Source organism: Pristis pectinata, chromosome 5, assembly GCF_009764475.1.
Source record: "Pristis pectinata isolate sPriPec2 chromosome 5, sPriPec2.1.pri, whole genome shotgun sequence".
Taxonomy (NCBI): Eukaryota; Metazoa; Chordata; class Chondrichthyes; order Rhinopristiformes; family Pristidae; genus Pristis; species Pristis pectinata.
This window is the reverse complement of record NC_067409.1, coordinates 54597972-54618958: the sequence shown is the minus strand read 5'-3', so window position 1 is coordinate 54618958 and position 20987 is coordinate 54597972. Positions and strand designations below refer to the sequence as shown.

Here is a 20987-nt window from a genome sequence, read left to right as displayed (position 1 = left end):
TCATATCCCCAGATCACATATCTGAATGCTAATCCAGTAACTTAACTTTGACGGTGCCATATCCTATTTAATGGGTAGAATTATACATACTATGGCAAATTAAAAACTACAGCATTTCCTAAGAAGTGAAAACTTATGAAATCACAAAAACAAAACTTTTAAAAAGTTCTAAAGAGTTAGAAAACGAATGAATTTACGTAAAATTTAACCACACATCTGAAAACTGTGGATATCTTATTATACTCATATATGAATAAACAAAAACACATCTTTCTAATGCCAATAGTATTCCTATTATTATGAATGTCCTGTTTTGAAATTCCACTGGTATTACTGGTAAATCTTGTGCAAATTTTGATAAGTAAACAATTCACATCTACTACTACGGAAAATACTTTGCAAAGTACACAGATGTAAATTTTTGCATTAGGCCATTGAGCCTCAAAAATAAATCAGCTGATCACATGGCATTCTCCTTGCAACTGCTTCCTCCAAACTATTTTGATTAATGTTACATAGCCAATCTTCAGAAACTTGAACACCCAAAACCTGTCATAGCTAATTCTGTACCCTCCCCTCCAAAGCAGAATCATTACCTCAGGATGAATTCAACACTTGCTCAAACCTGAATCATTTTAACTAGCAGGCAGACCATAACACTGAGGTCTTTATCAGTGATCCAAAACAAATTTTGTTGAAGCATTCCAGTTACTTTTAAACTACCTTTTAAACTCCTAATATTGTAGTTCTTCATCGATTTGAGAAATGCACTTGATAATCCTATACACAAAAAGCTGTATAATATGACACTGTAACCTTTATTAAAAAAAACAAATTCTGATTCCTCTCTCAAGGTTCAATCTCTTAAGTTGCAGTCATTAATTTCCCATCCTCCCATCCATACAGGAGTAACTAGTGTTAGAATGGATGGTGTTGTTTTACATTTTTGCAGTGCCTGCTTATGACGACAGAGTGAAAGTAAACATGAAAAATGCGGGGCATAAAAAAGTTGGGGGGAGCTGGATAAAGTTTGACAAAAGGTAGAATTATATAAAAAAAAGTTTCTGCAAATGAGAGACAGGAGAAAAGAGGTTTAAGGAGAGTTGAATTAACCAGCTAGCTATTTCTATCACAAGTGTACTATTCGATATTCTAAGTTGTGAGTGGTAGAAAGAGAGAAGGCAAATAGGCTTGAGCAGACTTTACAGATTAGTTATCGTGAGGCTCTAAAGTGATCTAAGGCGTGGACGAATAACCTTGAATCCAGTGGATTTGAGGTTAGGATGCCAGTGTTGATTTACTGATAATGGGTGAAAGGTAATTACAAAAGAGCAGAATATGAGCAATTTTATACCAAAGTTAAAATAAGGAACAAGAACAGAAGGCCAGCAAAGAGGTTAATGAGTTGTAAACTTCCACTGGCTACTGAGTCTGCAATGAGATATAGAATTCAACTTGTAACCATTATCCATGGGTATCAGCTCAATTCTTAACACTTTTACAGTTCACATTTAGGAACCTGCAGTGCAACTGTGGTTTATGACAATTGAAAAATATGCAAATCCTAGAATAAAGAACAAAACACATTTCGGTTTTACTTCAGTAACACGCAGAACAAACTTTTCCAACGAGTTGGGGAAACTGTTGAAGGAGGCCGGTACGAGGGCTGCAGTTCATTCTGACCCAGCAGGCAGGTCTCACAACTTCGGTGACAAATCCTCAGTTGTAAATCCAAATCATCAATCTTTCTAGAATAATTGTTGCCACAGGAAACCTGAACACTGACAGACTGTCTACTCCTCAAAGAACTACAACAGCCTCAAGAAATGACATCGAATTGCTGGCAGTAGTTTAGGAGCTCTTGCTGTGTCAAAGTCACCCCTGAGACCACTCTGCTGAGGGCGAGATCCTGCAAGGACTCGGGTCCAGCCCCCAGCACCATGGACCATAAGCTGGAGAACTGCGCAGGTTCCCAACGGGCGCCCAGCGCACACGTTACCCGGTTCGCCGCGTGTCGTCGGCCGAGCAGTGCAACTCAAACTTTGGTCCGAGAGGCGTGCCGGCGGAAACCTGCCACGCCTTCGGTCCTACAACCGCCCGGAGTGGCAACTGGCTGTAAAAGGGCAGCGCCGATGGAGAATGTTGCTTTCTCCGCAATGTGCGCGGCCTGGGCTCCCCGCAACTCGCAAACTTTTCTTCACCTGCGCCTGAGGGTCGGTTGGGGGAAAAGAAGAGGCAAGTTGTGGGGAGGACGACGAGAGTTACAGAGAGAGAGAGAGAAGGGGGCGGGATGATGGCTGCAGCCTCACTCACCACGGCCGCGCTCGGGACGCCGAGCCACCGCATTCCGGCCAAGAGATCTAAGCAAGCAGGCTGGCTGGCTGGTTGGGGCAGGGCGGCGCCCTCAGCTCCTTCTGCTGGCCAGCGGCGGTGTCCTTCAAGCCCAGGCGCAACTGGTGGTTGTAGACGGAAGGCTCCCGGGCTCTTTCTGTTGTCTTACTGTGTCTGTGCCAGGAAGTCCCCGTCCTTCGCACTCGGAGCCCGAACCTCAGCACAGCGCATTGTGGGACAGGCGACTGGTGGAAGCGGGCGAACGTGATGGCTCCCCAGTTGTTGTCGCCCTCCTTTGTGGGGTTAATAAATAAATGTCCTGATCCTCTCCGCCAGCCCCTACCCCCTCCTTCACGTTCCGCTTTTAACTTTGCCCCCTGTCTTCCCTTCATAGTCTTTATAAGTTTTTTTTAAACAGGAATTGCCCTGAGTGAGGGGCAAGGCCACATTTGTTGGCCATCTGAGTTGTCCTGGGAAGGTGCTGGGGGGTGTGGAGGTCTATTTAAGCCGGGCGCAGTCCTGGCAGCGATTGTGGGGAATTCTGATCACTAGTGCGGGGATGGGATTAAGGATGGCGTGTGATTCTTCTCACAGCATTGTTGTTGTAGAAGCTAAATGGGCAGACCAGGTGAGCAACCCGGTCCCTGACTTGCAGTCACGGGGACTGCAGACAGGAATCTGAAGCAACGCACACAACGCTGGAGGAACTCCGTGGGTCAGCCTGCTTCTGTGGAGGGAAATGGACAGTCGACCTGCGGAGCTCCTCCAGCGTTTCGTGGGTTGCTCCAGGTGAGCAGCCTTGTCTGTGACCTGGAGACACAAGAGACCGCAGATGCTGGAATATGAAGCCAAAAAAAACCAAATTGCTGGAGGAAGTCAGTGGGTCAGGCAGCATCTGTGGAAGGAAATGGGCAGTCAACGTTTCGAGTCAAGACCCTGCATCCAGACGAGATCAAGGGTCTCGCTCCGAAACGTTGACTGCCCATCTCCCTCCACTAATACTGCCTGGCCCGCCTGAGTTCCTCCAGCAGTTTTGTTCCCCCACCCCCCGATCCCTGACTCCATGGCGATGTTAACGACGTAGCAGCAGAAGATAGGAGAACGGAGAGGTTTCTGGTCCATCTCATTAACCCCAGTATTCCTTAGTATTTACTCAATTGCACCACGGTTAAGCTGCTTTTAAATTTGTATCGTGGTGTTATTAGACTTCGGTTACTGCAAGGTTATAAGCTGCTTTATTTCCACTGTGTTTCCCCCCCACTCCTGAACCATGTCATGACCAGAAAGCAGCTTAGACAAACTGCTGCTATCCCCTGCATCGTGGCATTTGAAAATGCACTCAAACCAGCACTTAGCTCATTCCGTTTCTTCATGGTCCCTGTGAGGGAATCGGGGGGCGACCAACATTTTCCCTGGAGCTAAAATAGGGAAAGTGCATTCCCTAACCTTGTTCTGTCCCAATGTGTGCCATACATTAGTTTATTGTCTATTGTCCACTGAAAAGGAAAAAAAATCAATGAATTTTGTCTCTTTGGCAAAGATGTCAGATGGCTCCTGAAAGGTCTTCAAACTGGCCTGATCCTGCAGTCAAATTCATATCATTATCCAATTTTTATTTCTCTGCACAGTTCATTATAATGTCAGACAATTGTGGTTGCTTTTGGGACCATTTGGGAAAAGATCATTTTAAAAAATTTATGAGAGAAAGACTGGCAACTTATATTGCCGTTGGAGGGGAAATATTGGAGCTTCCTCTCCATTAGAATGGTTTATGTGCCAAAAGCAGTGCCCTGTGTGTTTTAAAGATTACAAATAGATTGTAATTACCTCATTTGAATATGCAGATTTGGATTAAATTGACGCCCTAGAAATACTGTATCCCAAGTAAATTAGCAGATCTTTGAAAGGCTAATATAATGATATGGTGAATTATGTAAGGCAATCAGAGATTATTTGGGTTGTAGATAAGACTTATAGTGTGTGAAGCAACAAATTTAATGAACGTTGAACCATAATTAGATACTTGGATATTAACAGGATTTCAAACAATAGCTATGATATGAAATAAATCTAAAATAGAGATCATAATACAAATTTGGATACACAAGAGATTGCAAATGCTGGGATCTGGAGCAAAATATAAACTGCTGGAGGAACTCAAATCAGCATCTGAGGAGGCAGTGGAATGGTCGATATTTCAGGTAAGCTCCCTTTATAACATTTATAAATGTAATTCAACTAACCACTTTAAATTCAAGATGATTGATTTTTCACTGTAAAGCTCAGTAGATGAGATTTTTTTCCCTAACAGACCCATCAAGCCATTTGCTAAGTTCCATCTTCCTTTTATAGGTCCCATGCTCCCACCACCTCCGCTTATTGTGCAATATTTGGAGTAATAGCAACTCATATCATCGTCTGTCATTCTCACACAACTATCAAGATAAAAACCTCTGAGAAAATTACCTTGAAATTTCTGTTTATATGGAGAGGTGCATGCTCTCCTCCACACAGGATTGCAGTCGATCTTGAATGCATTCAGGTAATATATTAAAATCTCCCTTCACTTCTTGTGATCCACCACCTGTTGGCTCCACTATAAAAAGCACGGAAATGTTTGCATTTGTGTACTGCAATTAGCTCCAGTCTCAAAATGAAACTGATTGCTGTTACTTGGTTTCATTTACTCCAATCCTACACAATTGACTGTTGTGCTAGAATAAAATACCATTTTTCTAAGTACTGGATTTTTAGTAATTATGGCCAAAATATTAATTGAAGCATAGCTTATCTTGGATATGAGTAATAGATGATAGTTTCAAAAAACAAACTGCTGGAGGAACTCAGCGGGTCAAGCAAAGGGAATGTTTGATATTTTGGGTCAGGTCCCTGCCCATTGATGATTCACCTTTTCAATTCAAGCGACTTCAGTTCCCTGTTCAACTTAGTTTTGCTATGTGCATTAAAAAGGTGACAAGGGCAATCACTAAAAGTTGATTGTCTTGATCACAAAACACAATGCTTTTCCCATTGCTAAGCTATATGTCAGTTGCTTCAGAGTTAGAGATAAAAAATTTTGCTTTGAATTCAAAAGAAATATAATGTTTTCTGAAGCATTTCAACATTGAAATAAAATGTTTATACATTGTGCATTGGTTCATGCCGAATTAAAGAGAATTATATTAAATGTAATTTTTGTATACAATTTATTTTCAGTGTGTATGTTTTTATTGGTAACTTTAGTTAAACTGTATAATTTTAACCATATAATTACATTATTCATGAATAATTATATATTTAAGTTAGATTTTATTTGACTTATGAGGAATGTTATTAAACCAAATTGCATGGAAATAAATGCAAATATGATTATCCAGCATAATAACCTGAGCAATGCTGGGTGTTGTAGTTAGTTATTATTATGAGTAAACATAAAATTTACATACTCAGTATTTGCGTCTCTAAACCCTCAACAACCAAAATGTAGCTGGTTTCATTTGTATATAAATATGCACTTGTTTGTCACTAAGTTTTTCTTGGTGTTTTCAGTACCTTAAGTACTTCAAACTCAATCAATTTACTGTCTTGTAGATTGCTGATGGCATCCGTTAGGATTTCAAAGATATCCATGCCACACATATATTTTCAATAATGATTTAGTTCGCCTTAAAAGCTTCATTCACCATATTAAATACATTGTCAATAAAGAAAGGGGAACAAGATTTAAAATCATTTGAGGGTGTTTCCAACAACTGGCCAATAAGAACATAAAAATAGAAGCAGGAGTAGGCCAGTCAACCCCTGCACATGCCTCTGCAATTTAGCTGATCTCTAACATCCACATTATTTTCCTGTAACAACCCTGCATTCCTTGATTCCCCAAATATCTAAAAACCTATTAACAGATGTTGTGAATATATTCAATGGCTGTGTCTCCACAGTCTCTTAGTTGATTAATTTCACTGGGTTTACAATCCTCATGGTAAACTAATTCCTTTTAATATCTGGCCTGAATGGACAAACATTTTGTAATCATTGCCCCTGGTTCTAGATATCCCAGCCAGTATCCTTTCCTCTACCCTGTCAAGCTGTGTAAGAATTTTGTATGTTTCAATGAGTACACCTCTCACTCTTCTAAACTTTAAAGAGTATAGACTAATACACTGTAGATACAGAGGTTTCTTTAAAAGGTTTAAAACTATCATACATCATACATCGTTATATATGACACTTCGCAGTTTGCTCAAAAGGAAAGGAGAATTTTGTATCCAAAATGGCACTTTGCACTTGTGGACTAATGCCAATATCATACTTTGTCACAGAAAATTTTGCTTCATTTATAATAAAGTATCTGTCTTTGGAGGTAATTGTATTGCGCTTGTTTCAGGATCCATTTTGGAAGTTTTACATTGTTATTATATTGAGTGAATAGTATGATTTTAGTGACCAAGTAACAATTTTTTGATACATAAGAATAAATATGTTACACGTATATACATTGTGCACATTACTTCCTTTTCCCTCAATGTGCTATTGTGGTTAAATGCACAGACCAAGATGGTTCAAAGTTGGCGACTGGAGCTGAAACTTATGGCCTGTATGGCCCTGTGACACCCTGCGTTTATCAATACACCACTGAAGAAGCTCATTGGCAGAAATCTGATCACATTTATAAGTTGAATATTTGGAATTGCAAACTTTTCCCCGGTTTTCTGACCCTTCTGTGGTCTGGAATGTAGATCACATTAATGTTACGATTGTGCAAAGGAATTTCAGTATTTCAGTCCAAGTATAGTACAGCTTAAACCACAAGCATAAAAACAGGGTGCTTTGGGGCTATCCTGAAAGATATCTGAATTTTGCTATCCATTCCATTTTTAATGAAGCAGGATATTAGTAAATTTTTCACACACATGAACATTAGAAATTCATCCCCTTGTGTGTCTACTCCCCCTTCTCAGTTAGATTACAGTTGACCTTGACCAACTCAGTTTACTTGCTTTAGCTCCAGAGCTAACGAAAGGCTCTCTATCTCAATCTTAAGATTTAAATCTACCAACATCCATTTCTTTTTGGCGAAGAGAGTTTCATCATTTCTCTTTGAATGATATAGTCTTTTCTGATACCATGCCTGAATACACTAGTTACAATGTTAAGATTATGTTGTTGTGTTCTTGAAATTACAAAAGAAATAGTTCTTAATTCTACCCTATCCAATTCTGTTAACATTTTGAGCATCTCGATCGAATCACTCATAAGTAAGTTCAAGTGAGTACATACCATCTCTATGCAGAATCAGGTTTATTATCACTGACATATGTTGTGAAATTTGTTGTTTTGTGGCAGCAGTAAAGTGCAAGACATAAAGACATAAAAATCACTATAAGTTACAAAAATAAATAGATTGCAAAAGAGGAATAACAAAGTAGTGTTCATGGGTTCTTGGACCATTCAGAATCTGATGGTGGAGGGGAAGGAGCTGCCTGAAACATTGAGTGTGGGTCTTCAGGCTCCTGTACCTCCTCCCTGATGGTAGTAACGTGAAGAGGGCATGATCCAGGTGGAGAGGGTCCTTAATGATGGATGCTGCCTTTTTGAGGCACTGCCTCTTGAAGATGTCCTCGATGGTGGAGAGGGTTGTGTCCATGATGGAATTGGCTGAGTTTACAACCTTCTGCAGCCTCTTTCAATCCTGCATATTGGAGCCTCCATACCAGACAGTGATGTAACCAGTCAGAATGCTCTCCACCATCTATAGAAATTTGCAAGAATCTTTGGTGACATACCAAATGTTCTCAAACTCCTAACGAAGTAGAGACGCTGGTATGCGTTCTTCATGATTACATCAATGTTGTTGGGCTCAAGATAGAACCTCTGAGATATTGACACCAGGAACTTGAAGCTGCTCACCCTTTCCACCACTGACCCATCAATGAAGACTGTGTGTTCTCCCAACTTCCCCTTCCTGAAGTCCACAATCAATTCCTTGGTCTTACTGACCTTGAGTGTGAGGTTATTGTTGCGACACCTCTCAACCAGCCAATTTATCTCACTCCTGCACACCTCCTCATCGCCATCTGAGATTCTGCCAACAGTGGTGTCATCAGCGAATTTATAGATGGTGTTTGAGCTGTGCCTAGCCACACAGTCACAAGTGTAGAGAGAGAGTAGAGCAGTGTGCTAAACACACATCCTTGAGGTGTGCCTGTATTGATTGTCAGCGAGGAGGAGATGCTACTACTGATTCGCACTGACTGTGGTCTCCTGATAAGGAAGTCGAGGATCCATTTGCAGAGGGAGGTACAGAGGCCCAGGTTTCGAAGCTTGTTGATTAGTACTGAGGGGATGATGGTGTTGAATGCTGAGCTGTAATCGATAAACAGCAGCCTGACATGCAGTATGTTTTGCTGTTGTCTAGGTGCTTCAAAGCCGAGTGGAGAGCCAATGAGATTGCATCTGCTGTAGATCTGTTGTGGTGGTAGGCAAATTGCAGCGGGTCCAGATCCTTGCTCAGGCAAGCAGTTAATTCTATCCATGACCAACTTCTCAAAGCACTTCATCACAGTAGATGTGAGTGTTACTGGCGATAGTCGTTGAGGCAGCTCACCCTGCTCTTCTTGGGCACTGGTATGATTGATGCCCTTTTCAAGCAAGTGGGAACCTGTGACTGCAGTGGTGAGAGATTGAAGAGGTCCTTGAACACTCCAGTCAGTTGGTCAGCACAAATTTTCAGTACCCTGCCAGGTACACCATCGGACCCTGACGCCTTGCGAGGTTTGACCTTCTTGAAAAATATTCTGACATCAGCCTCCCAAACAGAGATCACAGAGTCGACAGATGCTGCAGATGCAACTGGTCCTCCAAGCTTCAAAGACATAATGTAAAATCTGCGCTACATCTTCCAAGGCCAATGCATCCTTCCTAAAATAAGGCACCCTGGACAGAATGCATTATCCAGTTGAGGTCCACATAATGCTCAACATAACTGAAGTATACTTTTATCCATTTGGACAAGCTCTCCTGGGAAAAGAATGACATTCTATTAGTAGGTAGTGTTTTTTTTTAACTTTAATTTTATACCCACTAACTTATAATGATTGAAGAAGCAAAAAAAAAAGCCGCAGATGTTGGAAATCTGAAATAAAAGCAGAACATGCTGAACTTAAGCAGGATCTTTATAGAGGGAAGCAGAATTACCATTTAAGTTCAATAATCTTTCTTTGGAACTGGGGAAAGAGAGGGTGAAAAAAACAAACGTTTAATATTGCTGAGGGAGGATAAAGGGAATGTGTGTGATAGGGTATAGTCCAAGAGAATCCAAGTGACGCAGATGGTGTTGGTGCCAGCTGGGAGATGAAAGTAAAGGCTTGTTGACTACAGCTGATCTATCTGGAGAAGCTGTAAATAGAGGGAGATGGATGGGAACAAAGGAAACAAAGAAAAATAAACAATGCTGGACCTGTAAATGCAGAACACAACCTTTTATGACTTGTTTATTTGGATCGCCAGATTTTTCTGTTCCTTTATTCTTTCTAGTTTCTCATCTCTTAGAAAACAGTTCAATATTTCTTGGGTTCAATGTGGATGACCTCACATTGAACCCAAGAATCGAGTTCAACAAGTGAACTCTACTTGATGAGTCTGGATTTTGCTTACATAATCTGCATAATTCACTTTGCAGATTTGTGCTTCCATCTGTGGAAAGTACTGTCCCTGACTATTCAATGTCTCCTACAAAGGTGGTTTTACAAACTCTCTAATCTTTCATGCAAATAATTAGAAAATATGTTAAAATTTAAAGCCCCAGGCAGACCTCTGAGGGAACAGCATATGTCATGCCCCACCTATCAGATTATATTCCCTTATACTCCATTCACTGTAACTAACCTGCCAACCAAATTCCAACCAAATTTAAAAATAAACTCTAATTCCATGCACTTCCATTTACGTTAACAATCAGAATCAGGTTTATTATCGATGTCTTATATGGCGTGAAATTAGTTGTTTTGCAGCAGCAGTACAGTGCAAAGACACAAAGTTACTATAAATTAAAAGATAAATAAATAGTACAATAAAAAGAATAATGAGGTAGGGTTCATGGTCTGTTCAGAAATCTGATGACAGAGGGGAAGAAGCTGTTTCTGAATTATTGAGTGTGAGTCTTCAGACTCCTGTATCTTCTCCCTGATGGTAGTAACAAGAAGAGGGCATGTCCTGGACGGTGAGGGTCCTTCTTGAGGCACTTCCTCTTGATGATGTCCTCAATGGTGGGGAGGGTTGTGCCCATGATGGAGCTGGCTGAGTCTACAACCTTCTGCAGTCTCTTGCGATCCTGTGATACCAGACTGTGATGCAACCAGTCAGAATGCTCTCCACTGTACATCTACAGAAATTTACAACTGTCTTTGGTGACATACCAAATCTTATCAAATTCCTAATGAAATAGAGCCACTGGCATGCCTTCTTCGTGATTGCATCAATGTGTTGGGCCCAGGAAGTCAACAGCAAAGTTCACAACTTGAGTTCTTGAAAGTTTTCCCCAAAGTTTGCTGATCAATTAAACACAACTACAGTAAAGCTCTGATATGGCAGGCTCAGGACTTTGGTGGTGCCAGACTGGTAGGTTTTCCAGACTATTGGATGTTACTTACATTAATATCACAACACGCTTTAGTTCACTTTTTTTTTTAGATCTTATTATACGTTTTCCAGCAAGTTTATAGGGAGAGTGAGAAATGGCACCCTGTTAAGTTTAAAGAGAGCCTGGGAACTGGAGCCCCTGTGAGTTGTAAAGGGAGCATGGGAACCAGGGCTCCAGTGAGTTGAAATGGAATGTGGGAACTGGAACTCCCATGAGTTCAAACTGAATGCAACAAACACCATCAAGTGAGCCAGATGCCAAACCATCGGGATTTTCAAGTAGTTGGATAGCAGATTATTAGAGTTTTATTGTACTGTGCAGAAAGCCATTGCTTGCCGCGGTGATGGAGGTAGGTTCCATGGTGGTTTCAAGGTAAAGCTGAATAAATATATGGTGAAAATACACTTGCATAGCAATGAAGAAAGGGCACGGTGGTAAAACAAATGAGAATTGACAAAAACTGTAGATGCTGGAAATCTAAAAATAAAACCAGAAAAAGCTGGAAAAACTCAGCAGATCAGGCAGCATCTGTGGAAAGAGAAACAGCCAAAGTTTAGGTCTATGACCCTTCGTCAGAGCTAGTGAGTTGCTCTGGTGGTGAGCTGACACACACACGATGCACCAAGTGACTCCTTTCTGTGCTGTAACCATTTCATGATTCTTTCATCAGGTCACTCAAGAAAGGACAGATGTGAGGCTACACTATATCTTGGCTGTTAATTCATCAGCATTATCCAACATGACCATGCCTTGTCTTGGTTTCATGTTGAGGAAACACGTGCCTGCTGTTAACCTCCGTAAACCTCTGCCAACATCATTTCTGGTGAGCGATTACTGTAATGAAATTGCCATCTCACTCCCCCAAGGAGTTTCCCACACATAGCCTAGCACGGACAAGTTTAACACAGAAGTTAACATGTTGGTGCAGTCATTTTAGGACCACCTCACAAACTACCCCCCATCCCCGCTCAGGAGTTTAAAATTACTCACCCATAATCTGAAGCTTCGACAATCTGCACTTTATTCACATCTCCCTAAAGATTTAGTCTTCTTTAAGTCTCTCCTCACTCTGTTCTACTTCAGCAGCCTCCACCAGCCTGTTGCACATGTGCTCAAAACAATTCGTTCTTGGGATTTGGTTATTGTTGGTTAGGCTGTCATTTATTGCTCATCCTTTCTCACTCACTAAGAAAGTGCTGGTGAACTTTTCTTCCAGTAATTTGATAAATGAGTGGTGTCCTAACCACTTCAGAGGGATGTAAAGTATGAGCCATTTGGTATGGAATTGAAGTCATTGGCTAGATCAGTGAAGAATGGTAGATTCATTTCCCTAAAGGGTATTGGTGAACCATTTGGTATTTTATGACAACCCAACCACTATGTGATCATTTTTACCAATGGTGGTTTTGTTATTTACACAAGTTAGGAATATAATGGATATTCTCCACTTGCCTGGATGTGTACAATTGCAACAACTGTACACCTTCCAGGACAAAGCAACCTGTTGACTGGCATCTTATCAAAAACTCAAAATATTAATTTCCTCCACTATCAGGAACAGTGGCTGCAGTGTGTACCATCTATAAAATGCGTAATGTTCTAATGCAACCTCCCAAACACATGGCCTCTACCACCAAGAAAGACAAGGGCAACTGCAGCATGGTAACATCACCTCCAAGCTCCACACTCCCCCTCCCCCACCCCACAAGTCTCACTCCATCCTGACTTTGAAATTAGTTGCCAAACTTTCATTGTTGTTGGTCCAAATCCTGGAACTCCCTTTCCGGCAGCACGCTGAGAGTGCCTTTATTAGCGGGCCTGCAGCAGTTCTACAAGGAACCCAACAGCACCGCCACAGGGACAGTTAGAGATGGGCATAAATGCTGGCTGTGCTGGTGATGGCAAGATCCTGAAAATTTAATTAAAAATTTAAATAAAATTGAATTTAATTCTTAACTTATCACAGTGGAATTTGAACTGACATTGCTGTGTTATTATTCCAAACCTTTGCATCACTTTACATTGCTCTCTTATTCACTCTTCCTTTATCTCAATGTCAATGGTAGAGGTATCAGTCACTTTGCATCTACTGTCATTGAAATCCATCTAATGCCTTCCTTTATACTTCTCTGTGCTCAAAGGCCATCCTTTTAGGTAACCCCCAGCCATTCCTACTGAACTCTCCTGGCTCTGTATTCCCTTCCTCCTTTGCCTACTTTGTACATTGGGACATTTTGTACATTAAACATGCCAAGATGCATGATGGTGTAGTTGCTATTTTACTTACGTAAAGAACGTGCAAACTCTCTCAATATTCCTTCTTGCTGGCATGTGGTTTGGCTAACTGAGCATGTTTGCCTCTGAGTCAGAAATTACGTGTTCAGGAAGTGCACCAGGATGTAATTATGTAATTTAGGTTGCCACAACATTCCTGTGCAGCATTGTGTAGCTGAAGGTGCAGTCCCTTGGATTGTATGCCACACTGCAACCCCCATTCACTCAAGTGTTTGAATTAGCATCAAAGATCCAGGTTCAGTTTGAAAGATTTTAAGGGCATATACGTTTCGAAAAAATGATCAATTGCAGATGATGATATAGCAAATTGACAATACATTCCTATCTCTGATAACACATTCATAAGTCTGATAACACCATGCAGGCTTATAATTATTTTTAATAGCTTTTCCAATTGTTAAGTGATTTGGGTGTATTCACTGCCTGTAGTTTGCAAGTGTTATCTTCATCCTGTAAGGTGAAGAGGTTTGTCCTTTCGTTATGAAACAGGAATTCCTTTCTCTCTAAAATCACTCCATCTATACTGACAAAGTTGCTTAAATATCACTGCTTGCTGACGTGTCTGTAGAAACAAGCACCATGGCTTTGCACCCCACCTCCATTCAATTCAGTGAATCACAATATCATTGTGTTTGCAATAACTGGAAGAACCTGTTAGTTTAAAGAAAATACAAATTAGTATCATTCTCAGATTTAGGCAATTTGAAATTGCCGATATCTGGTGGATCTGAACTAAAAGTACAAATAATAGTTTTAAATAAAGAATATTTTAATTTATTTTGTATGTCAGTTTCAGATGAAATCAACTATTATAAATCTCAACATTCATTTTTGCTGTTTTTACAAATCATCTTGTACAACATGGCATCACCCTGCAATACAGTAAATTTCATGGAAGTGGCAAATAGTTCTTCATCTGATAAGTGCTAGGGTAAGAATGAATGGAAACATTGCTGAAAAATGGCAAGAATCAATTCAATTTCAGGCCTGCATGCCTCAGCTCAAGCAACACAATTCAATAACAAAGGGAAGGAGTAAAATGGAAATCAAAAAACTGCCAATGCTGGAAATCTCAAATAAAAACAGAAAAAAATTGGAAATACTCAACAGGTAAGGTTACATCTGTGGAGAGTTAACATTTCAGAACTGGGAAAGGAAGAAAACAAGCTTAAATAGAGTCATAGATTGATACAGCACTGAAACAGGCCCTTTGGCCCAATTGGTCCATGCTGACCAAGATGCCCCATCCAAGCCAGTCCCATTTGCCAGCATTTGGCCCATGACTTTCTAAACCTTTCCAATCCAGCTGTCTTTTCAATATTGTTATTGTATCTGCCTCAACCACTTCCTCTGGCAGCTCATTCCACATAGATACCACTCTTTGTGTAAAAACATTGCCCTTCAAGTTCCTATTAAATCTTTCCCCCTCTCACCTTAAATCTATGCCCTCTAGTTCTTGATTCCTCAACCCTGGGAAAAAGACTAAGTGCATTCACCCTATCTATCCCCCTCATGACTTTATACACCTATGTGTATGTAATATCACAGTCTCCTACACTCTAAGGAATAAAGTCCTAGCTTGTCCAACCTCTCCCAATAACTCAGTCCCTCAAGTCCTGACAATATCCTTGTAAATCTTTTCTGCACTTTTTCCAGTTTAATAACATCTTTCCTATAGTGGGGTGACCAAAACTGAACACAATACTACAAGTGCGGCCTCACGAGCATCCTGTACAACTGCACCATGACTTTTATACTCAATGCCCTGACATATGAAGTGCCAAAAGTGTGCCAAAACCTTTCTTCACCACCCTGTCTACCTGTGACTCCATTTTCAGTGAACCATGTACTTGTACTCCAAGGTCCCTCTTCTACAACACTCTCCAGGGCCCTGCTTTTCATTGTGAAGTCCTACCTGGATTTGACTTTCCAAAATGCGACACCTCATACTTATCTGAACTAATCTCCATTTGCTATTCCTCGGCCCACTTACTATGCTGATCAAGATCCCCCTGTAATTTTTGATAACCTTCTTCACTGTCCACTATACCACCTATTTTCGTGTCATCTCCAAGCTTACAAATCATGTCCTGTACATTCTTATCCAAATCGTTGATATAGATGACAAACAACAATGGGCCCAGCACTGACCCCTAAGGCACATCACTGATCACAGGCCTCCAGTTCAAGAAACAACCTTCCACCATTACCCCCTGCTTTCGACCATCAAGCCAATTGTGTATCCAATTAGCCAACTCTCCCTGGATTCCATGTGATCTGACCTTCCAGAGCAGCCTACCATAGGGAACCTTATCAAAGGCCTTACTGAAGTCCATATAAACCACATCTACTGCCCTACCCTCATCAACTTTCTTGGTCACCACATCAAAAAACTCAATTAGGTTCATAAGACATGATCTCCCATGCACAAAGCCTTACTGACTACCCCTAATCAGCACCTGTCTTTCCAGATGTACGTATATCTTATCCCTCAGAATCCTCTCCAGTCACTTACCTAACTCATATGTTAGACTTACTGGCCCTTAGTTCCCTAGTTTGTCTTTGCCGCCCTTCTTAAATAAAGGCACAACATTTGCTACCCTCCAGTCTACCGGCACCTCACACATGGCTAACGATGATGCAAATGTCTCCGCTAGAGCTCCAACAATTTTTTCTCTAGCCTTCCACAGTGTTCTTGGATATATCTGGTCAGGCCCTGGAAATTTATCTACCTTCATACATTTTAAGACATCCAGCACCTCCTCCACTGTAATATGGACTATCCCCAAGACCTCCCCATTTACTTTTCCTAGTTCCGAAGCCTTCATGTCTTTCTCCACAGTAAAAACAAGAGAAATATTCACTAAGGACCTTGCCCATCTCCTTTTCTTTTTCAATCTTTTTATTAGTTTTCAAATTAATACAGATTAATATATCAATATTTATACATGTAATACAAAGAGATCAGGAGAACAATCATGACATGGACAATAATAAAGTATTAAAAAAATCTGTAGATCCAATGATCTCTTAGTGAATGAATATAATATAAAAGAAAAAGATTTATTATAAAATATAAAAAAAACCCAAAACAATAAGAAAAATTATAAACAATATATCAAACCAAACTAAGCTAAAAAACAATTTAAAAAAAACAAAAAAAACTGGACTAAAATTTCTCAATAGAAACAGACCAGTATTATGTCGTCAACTCTGTTCCTCTAAATTGAAAGGTTATTATAAGGGGATCTATATCACGTGAAAATATTGAATAAGTGGACTCCAAACTTCCTCAAATTGAAGCAAAGGATCAACAGTACCACTCCTAATTTTTTCCGAGTTTAAACATGATATAGTATGAGATAACCATTGAAAAGTAGTAGGGGGTATTGGATCCTTCCATTTAAGCAAAATGGATCGTTCAGCCATTAATGTAACAAAGGCAATCATACGGTTAGCGGGGGCAGATAGATGGCCAGATTCGTACCTTGGTAAACCAAAAATTGCAGTGATAGGATGAGGTTTTAAATCAATCTTCAATACAATTGAAATAATGTTAAAAATAGGTTTCCAATATTTTTCCAAAAGAGGACAGGACCAAAACATATGTGTCAAAGAAACCACATTCGATTTACATCTGTCATATATACGATTTATATGTTGATAAAAACGAGCTCGCTTATCTTTTGATTTATGGGTCCTGTGAACTATTTTAAACTCTATCAAAGGATGTCTGGCACATATTGAAGATATGTTAACTAAATGAAGAATTTTCTTGCAAGTCTCTGTAGGTATAGATGTCTGGAGTTCACTTTCCCGTTCATTCTTAATTTTGTCCAGTGGTTCTGAACGAATTTTCATAATTAAATCATAAATTATTGCTATCAAGCCCTTCTGACAAGGATTAAAACCAAAAATTTTTTCCCTGGTTTCATTTTTGTAAGGTGTGGGAAAAGAGGGTTTTAAAATTTTTAAATTTAAATTTAAAATAAAATTTAAAAGTAGCTTTTAAAAAACTTCTAATTTGCAAATATCAAAAAAAGCGTGATCTAGGCAAATTGTATTTGTTAAACAATTGTTCAAAAGATGAAAAACAGTTATCAATGAATAAATCAGGAAAACATACCATTTCCTTCCATTTCCATATGGAAAAAGCTGAGTTAACTCTAGATGGATAAAAGAAAAAATTAGATTGAATGGGACTTGATAGATTAAATTTATTCAATCCCAAAAATTTACTAAATTGAAACCGTATTGGTATTGTATGTTTAACTATTGGGTTAGTCGTATGTTTACTTAACTTGGTCAGTGCAAAAGGGAGTGGAGCTCTTCAAATAGAAACTAATGAAAATCCAAGTACTGATTGGGACTCAAGGTGTACGCATTTGGGGCGTTGAATTGCATCTGAATCTTGTGTCCAAAACATTAAATATCTAATATTGATTGCCCAATAATATAATCTAAAGTCAGGCAAGGCCATACCACCGTCCTTTTTTAGTTTTTGTAAATATTTCTTACTTAGCCTTGGGTTTTTATTCTGCCAAACAGATGAAAGAATTTTCGAATCAATAGTGTCAAAGAAAGATTTCGGGACGAAAGTTGGAATCGCTTGAAATAAATATAAAAATTTTGGTAAAATAGTCATCTTAACCGCATTAATTCGGCCTACCAATAATAGACAGTGGGGACCATTTAGTAAATAATTGTTTAACATGGTCAATTAAAGGCAGTAGATTAGCTTTAAATAAGTCTTTATGTCTCTTAGTAATTTTAACACCTAAATACATAAAATAGTCAGTTACCAATCTAAAAGGTAATTGGCTATAAATTGGAATTTGCATATTTAATGGAAAAAGTTCACTCTTATTAAAATTTAATCTATAGCCAGAAAAAACACTAAACTGATCTAATTGTGATAGTACTGCGGGGATAGATTCCTCCGGATTAGAAATATAAAGTAACAGGTCGTCTGCGTAGAGAGATATCTTATGAATCTCCTGTCCGCAAGTAATGCCACATATATTTGAAGAATCCCGAAATGCAATAGCCAAAGGTTCTAAAGCAATATCAAATAATAAAGGGCTTAACGGGCAGCCTTGTCTAGTACTTTGAAAAAGCCTAAACAAAGGAGATCTTTGATTATTAGTAAGTATTGAAGCCATAAGTGCATCATAAATCATTTTAATTGCAGATATAAATTTAGGACTAAAATTGAATTTTTGAAGTGTAGTGAATAGATATTCCCATTCGACTCTGTCAAACGCCTTTTCAGCATCTAGTTCTGGAATTTGGGATGAAGGGGTATATATAATATTCATTAATCTCTTAATGTTAAAATGTAGATAACGATTCTGAATAAATCCTGTCTGGTCTTCAGAGATAATTTGTGGAAGAACCTTTTCCAATCTAAAGGCCAATATTTTGGAAAATATTTTGGAATCTACATTTAATAAAGAAATAGGTCTATAAGATGCACAATCAGTGGGATCTTTATCCTTTTTAAGAATTAAAGTAATAGTTGCTTCATAGAAAGATTGTGGTAGTTTACCCACTGATAGGGCACCTTTAAAAATTTTGGCTAACCAGGGAACAAGCTTATCAGAAAAGGATTTTAAAAATTCAGCTGTGTATCCGTCAGGGCCAGGTGCTTTACCTGAATTCATTGAAAATATTACTTTCTTTATTTCTTCTTCCGAAATGGGAGCATCTAATATAGAGCGTTCACTTAAAGATAACTGGGGAATCTTCAGGTCTCTTAAAAATTCATGTATTAAAGTAGGATCCTCAGGGGATTCTGATTGGTATAAGGAGGAATACAATTCTTGAAAGGATTTGTTAATTTGAACTTGATCTATCGTGTAGGTACCATCCAGTTTACAAATTTTATTAATCTGACGTTTAGATATGGTAGCTTTCAATTGGTTGGCCAATAATTTACCAGATTTGTCACCATGTATATAAAATTGACTTCTGTTTTTAAGTAGTAGATTTTCAAGTGAAGATGTTAATAATAAACTATGTTGTAGTTGCAGTTCTGTTCTCTTTTTAAAAAGCTCCAGATTAGGAGTAACAGAATATATTTTATTGATTTCTTTAATCATGTCAGCTCATGTACGTATTTCATTATTAGTTCGGTTTTTCAATCCAGCGGAATATGAAATAATTTGACCATGGATGTATGCTTTAAACATATCCTATATTATCCCACTGGAGATTTCTTCAGTAAAATTAGTTAAAAAGAAAAATGAAATCTGTTCTTTAATAAATTGGATGAAATCTAAGTCTTGTAATAGCAAAGGGTTAAATCGCCATTGTCTGACATCAAAAGATACATCTGCTAATTTAATTGATAATCTCAATGGTGCATGATCAGAAATGGCAATTGCATCGTATTTGCAGTCCGTAGTAAGTGGAGCTAATCTAGCAAGGACCTTGCCCATCTCCTGCGGCTCCACACAAAGATGTCCCCTTTGGTCTTTGAGGGGCCGTATTCTCTCTCTAATTACTCTTTTTTCCTTTACTATACATAAAAACTCTTTGGATTTTCCTTAATCTTCTCTGCCAATTTATCTCATGTCCCCTTTTTGCCCTCCTGAAATCCTTCTTGAGTACACTCCTGCATCCCTTATACTCCACCAGGGATTCCCCTGATCTCAGCTGCCTGTACCTGACCCGTGCCTCCTTCTTTTTCCTGGCCAGGGCCTCAATATCCCTTGTCATCCAGGGTTCCCTACTCCTGCCAGCCTTGCCCTTCATGCTAGTAGAAATATGCAGACCTTGAGCTCTCACTATCTCATCTTTAAAAGCATCCCACTGCCTGTGGTCCCTTTGCCTGCAAACGACCTACACCAGTCAACCTTTGCAAGCTCCTGTCCCATACCATCAAAGTTTGCCTTGCCCCAATTTAGAACTTGAACCAGTGGACCAGTTCTGTCCCTTTCCATAACTATTTGAAAACTAATAGAACTATGGTCACTGGTCCCAAAGTGCTCCCTCACTGTCACCCCAGTCACCTGCCCCAACCTATTACCCAAGAGTAGGTTGAGCTTTGCCCTCTCCCTAGTGGGGCCCTCTATATATTTCCCAAGGAAAGTTTCCTGAATGCACTTAACAAATTCCACCCCACCTAAGCCCTTAACATTATGGCAGTCCCAGTCTATGTTAGGAAAGTTAAAATCCCCTACTATGTCAACCCAACTCTGCACGAACTCTCTGCTTATTTGTTCTTCTAATTCCCGTTGACTATTTGGGGGCCTATAGTACAATCCCAACAATGTGATCATCCTCTTCTCATTTCTCAGCTCCACCCATAAAGTCTCACTGGATGATCCTTCAGTAATTTCATCTCCGAATACTGCTGTGACATTCCCCTTGATCAAAAATGCAACTCCCCCTCCTCTCTTTCCTCCGCCTCTATCCCGCCTGAAGCACCTGTACCCCGGAACATTAAGCTGCCAGTCCTGTACCTCCCTTAGCCACATTTCCGTAATGGCTATAATGTCCCAGTCCCACGTAGCTATCCAAGCCCTAAATTCATCCACCTTATCTGTCAGACCTCTTGCATTGAAATAAATGGAATTTAATCCAATAGGCTTTTCTCGCTCCCTGCCATTCTCCTGCCTATCATGTCTGTTCAACTTGCTGTCACTGACTTCTGCATCACTTTCCAGCCATTCATTTGCCCCCCTGACGCTTGGGATCCCACCCCTGCCAATCTAAT

At 39.6% G+C, this 20987-nt stretch overlaps 1 protein-coding gene across 5 annotated transcripts in view; it reads right to left on the bottom strand.

The window, feature by feature from the left end:
- The window catches only part of poc1bl (POC1 centriolar protein homolog B (Chlamydomonas), like), a 40844-nt gene extending 35970 nt beyond the window's left edge, over nt 1-4874 (bottom strand). The window contains exon 1 of one of the 5 annotated variants that reach the window (XM_052015846.1): nt 4798-4874. The gene's annotated coding sequence lies outside the window, so the exon portion shown is untranslated. Of the gene's footprint in view, nt 1-2313; nt 2677-4797 lie in introns of those variants that run through there. The other 4 variants (XM_052015848.1, XM_052015849.1, XM_052015850.1 and 1 more) reach the window with 4 other exon arrangements.
- Nucleotides 4875-20987: the final 16113 nt, after the last annotated feature.